Source organism: Cydia splendana, unplaced genomic scaffold, assembly GCF_910591565.1.
Source record: "Cydia splendana unplaced genomic scaffold, ilCydSple1.2 scaffold_49_ctg1, whole genome shotgun sequence".
NCBI lineage: Eukaryota > Metazoa > Arthropoda > Insecta > Lepidoptera > Tortricidae > Cydia > Cydia splendana.
The window spans coordinates 969,057-974,046 of record NW_026946892.1 but is presented as its reverse complement, the minus strand read 5'-3'; the positions used below and the strand labels follow the sequence as shown (position 1 = coordinate 974,046).

Here is a 4,990-nt window from a genome sequence, read left to right as displayed (position 1 = left end):
AACTAAAAAGAAGCAAACCATATTATATTATACCCAAATTCAAGTGCAAGTGTATGACACTGGTATGACTATTATATGTGTGATTTCTTTATATATTCACCAAAAGGTAGTTGTATTGTATAGTAAGAGCAGACAGAGACGAAGACTTTATTAAAGCAGCAATTCTAAAAAGTGAAGAATTTTACTTCGCTCATTATCTACCGCTCTTGTATTCTACAAGAACAAACCAAACTTTGAGTGAGAAAAACCAGCCAAAGCATAGTTTTACAGGTAAAAATATAATCAATACAATGTTAGGTAATTAACTTTTAAAATATGTAATAAAAGGTAAGGTACTACTGATCTCAATAAGTACAGTTAGCATCATTGTCATACAGGCATGAAGCATACTGATTAATTAAGTTTAGTTAAAAATAATAATTTATATGTTTAAATGTTGTTAACTCAAAATGTTTATTACTGTTTTTTTTTATATGTAAGTATAGTAAAGTAGCCGAATATTGCAGTATCACACTTTGTTAAAATTAGCAATACACATACCTAGCTGTAAGTAAGGAACTCAACATTTTAATATCTTAGAATCCTAGCATACCTAAATATTAACCTGACCTTATTTGATTGTTTTTGTTTTGTTTTAATGTTTGAATCTTTAGACTATGTTTGATTTTGATGTATGTATTGTCCCTATCGCATAAGCGTTTTGGCATCCTTAGCTGTAAGTTTATGCATGTGACTGAAATAAAGAAATATATGACAAATGGTATGTACAGTCGAGTTCATAAATATGTATAAATTTCTTTATCTTTATCCATTGTAATATGGTGAAAAAATGTACACACATTTATGAACTTGACTGTACATTATAAAAAATAAAAATAAAAAAGCCCTTTATTCATTGTAACGTGTTTACATAAAAAAATTTAAAATAAAACTATGACTTATAATATGTGTTGTTACTAATGAATCCCTAGTGGGTAAAGGCCTCCTCCATTGCTGCCCATTTGTCCCTGTCTTGTGCTGTCGCCATCCACTCTGTGCCGGCTGTTCTTTTTAAGTCTTCCTCCCAACGCATTTGTGGTCTGCCCCGGCCTCTTTTGCCAAGTGGACCTCTCCATTTGGTGACTATTAATGTCCATCTCTTATCTGTAAGCCTTGCTGTGTGGCCTGCCCACTTCCATTTTAGTCTTTTTGCATAGCTCAAGGCATCTGTTGCTCCTGTTTTTTCTCTTATTTTTGAGTGTGTTATTTTATCTATTTTTCTTATATTGAGCATGCTTCTTTCTAGCGCCCGTTGACATGTAATGATTTTTCTTTGAGCTTTTGCCGTGAATTTCCAAGTTTGGCTTCCGTATGTCATACATGGCAAGACACTTGAGTTTAGGACTTTAGTTTTAATGGCTATTGGCATGTTACTTTTAAATATACCTTTTAGGCTCCAGTACTTGTTCCATGTTTGTTGTATTCGCCTTTCAATTCAACTGTACATTAGACTTATGAAAATGTTGATCAGTCCAGTGCTTGGTCATATTAAACCCTAACCTGACTGACACATTTTCATAGGTCCACAGGCCCATGTTATAAATATGTGGCGGTCAATGTCTGTGGTTCCTTATGCTCCATGTGCATAAGGGTCCTTCAGACATGAAAAGTCACATAACATTTACAGGTTTTATGTGTGAAATAAAAACAAATTTAAATTAAAAATGTTTTAATAGCTTTTTAAATAATGTAAATATTGTAAAAAATAACTGTTGTTTTATTTGTTTGAAAATATAGGTGGTTGCAGGTTTACCAGTACACAACAAACATGTAATATATCATCAATATGATAAAATAAATTTACAGGTATATATAAGTGCTGCATTATTCTTTCGGCATGAATTCTGACTCGAGCTATTTTATAAGTTGCATCGGTCTCTTCCCTTGTAAATTCACCTTTATTCTGGAGAAAATGTGGCATAATAATAGCACTTTCTTTTCCACTTTCATCAATTACCTTCTTTATTGCCGGAAATCCCTTATCAGCCAATACAATATCCCCATTTTCTAAGTAGTCGACTAATCCTGACTACCGTTATTTGGGAGACACTTTTTCTTTCACCACTTACTTTTGACTTGAACGAAATGAAGCCTCCTGGAGTAATACTAATAAGCACTTTTTATAGAGTGAGTAGCAATACACACGATTATCAACACTTGATGGTACTTCTATAGGAAACTCTGTACAATCAATAATGACTAGTGTTACTATACTCCGGACAGAAGCATTCTGGCATTGTCTGCTGCACAACATTTTTGTCTGGCCAAAAAACCTAATTTGATGTACCAGCTGCTATTTCTTCAACATACGAGCAGAATATTCTTGACACTGTTTTCCAGCAATTCAAAGTCACTTGTATTACTTAGTTGTATTAATAGCATTAACTGCTTCTATTTTTTTCGCGTTTCTTCGTTCCATATAACGTTGAAACCTCGATATTGCCGCATTTTCGTCAATCCGTTTTGTTTTTTACTGCGGGGGAAATATCCTTGGAACATAACTGGGACTGACTTGTTCATCAGCCTTTCTACCACCGATAAAGTGAGCACTGCAAATTGGGTGCCATAGAGATCCATCGGGACTGTAACAAAATAATTCACCGTTAAAACTTCATACGATTATAACATAAATCAAATGATTGCGTATTTAAGGAAGGTAATATGATTTTAGAGGTTAGGTTAGGTGACTTACTTTTTTTCTCCTTACGGCAATTATCCATTTATTGCGCTGTTCTTGTTTCCACACTACTTTTGGAAATCTATAAAATTTGCAGTCACTACTTCTGCTAGTGTTTACACGATTAACAATAACACATCTTGCTGTGAAGTGAAGACCATTTTTATCTAAAACATCGAATGTTTACTGCAAAGCAAAGCAACTAACTCACACAATGACACGTGTACAGATGCGCTGTTCACACATAGAAACGCAAATGATGCGGTAGTATACAAATTATTGCGCCATCTATCCGCTCGTATAAGAAAAACTAAGAACTACACCTAACAACTACAACGTCTACAACTCTTCTAGTGGCAGCGACCTCTTGCGGAATACACTACACAACCTACAGCCCGCTGAATGACAAACGCCATCTAAGTTTAATACAAAAATAATGTTTTCTTCCGGGGTACGCTACTCAATATGGCGATTGCTCGTCCTAGTAGACTAGTCCGTGACATAACTTAAGTTTTCTGGCACTGTTCATTAATACACCGTTTAAGTATGTTTGATTTATATAGATAATTCATAATTCTTATGTACTTTCATATTTTAATGTTTAGGTTTATATAATCCAATTAAGGAAACTAAGTCTACAATATTACTAAATGCAATTGTATCCAATGTAGCAATACGAGACTGTTTGTTTCTAAAAAAAAAAAAAAAAAAAAAAAAAAAAATCAGTTTGGCATAATAAGGGCGAAGATTTAATAGGGAGGGGTATTTTTAATTTTGTTAAGACCGAGTATAAATTAAAGAAGGGTGAGTTGCGAGGGCAGTTAAAAAGAATATGATCCAATGTTCCAACTTCCATATTACAATCACACATAGGGGAGTCCGTTAATTTGTTTTCAAATTCGTCGATTTTGTCAGAATAATAGTCGAGGGTACATTTAAGTTCTTGTTCTATTATTTCTTTAACGGTTTTCCGTAACTCCCGAATTTCGTGTCTCATTTCCAACAACACTTTGTCTGCTTCTATTTGTGTTTCAGCTTCGGAATCCTCGTCTTCGCGGTCTGGTAGGATCACCGATATACGTTTTTTGGAAGCACCTTTGATCGGTATACACTTGGGGCATTTCCAATCAATTGAGTCCGTTACAGACAATGCACTAAGTTGGTCTGTGGATAATGAAGCACACGCGGCGTGCCACCATTTGTTACACTTATTGCACTGCACTCCGGGCGCCTTCGCGTTGATTACTTTATTACAACTGTTTGCTACGCATTTCACCATTGTGTACGATTAATTTGCTCACGCGCACTTATGGGTCACGACCTGTCGCATGCGCGCTCGCGACGAGACTCTGAAGTAATAGTATACTCATGAAATTGATTATGATCCGTAGGTTGTTTAGATGACATACATAATTAAATTGTTCTAGACCAATTTAGCTTCATTCACTACAGAAATACCTTGTTTTACATTTCAGGTCAAGCACGACAATTGATTGGGTTCGTCGCTTGACGATTGACAACCGATGCCAGGCGTGAGAAGATTGGTTCGCGTTCTGGCAGAGACGACGAGCGTCAGGTCCGAGAATCGATTGGTTCGCGTCTTGATCGTTAAGTATTGACTAGAAATATGATATTGTCAATAATTCATATTAATTTCGCAAGACTTTACGAATTGACGAGTTTTAATAATGTTTTTTTTTCCCTCATTAAGTTACTTCAAATATGAAAAAAAAACGTATTTTTTTTTAAATATATTTTTTTTAACTTTCTTATATACTAGATTTTGATGAATTTTGTTTACCTATATAAGAAATGCCATTATATTTGGGTTAAGAAGGGTTCTAATTATATTATAACAGAGTGTACAGTACAATTATACGATTAGAATTTTGAAGTTATTCCCCTAAAATAAAAATGGAAAATTAACTGATACTATTGACCTGTATGGTGTAAAAGGTTAGTTTCATAATTATGTTTTCCGAGGTTAACCTCTTTCTGTAAATTCAAGCGAATGATAAGACATTAGTTTAGAGCACAAAACGTAGTACCTACGCAAAATGACTTTTTATTTTTATTTCATATACTTAATTACTCAAGAAGAGCATATAAAAGTAAATTCAACCTTTGTTTGCAACTGTCATAATACCTAATTGATTAATAGCACTGTACCTAGGTACCCATCGACTATATTTATTATAACATTTATAACTAAGGAAATAACAGACAGTCTGTATTTATCGTAATAACATTGGGTCCAAAAGTGTTTTGCATTTT

At 34.1% G+C, this 4,990-nt stretch overlaps 1 long non-coding RNA gene across 1 annotated transcript; it reads right to left on the bottom strand.

Annotated features, from left to right (window-relative positions):
• Nucleotides 1–2,443: 2,443 nt before the first annotated feature.
• Nucleotides 2,444–3,160, bottom strand: LOC134805707 (uncharacterized). Its single transcript, XR_010146372.1, has 2 exons — nt 2,732–3,160; nt 2,444–2,621 (listed from the first exon to the last, which is right to left on the bottom strand). It is a non-coding gene; the product is annotated as an uncharacterized LOC134805707 (long non-coding RNA).
• Between the last annotated feature and the right edge of the window lie 1,830 nt (nt 3,161–4,990).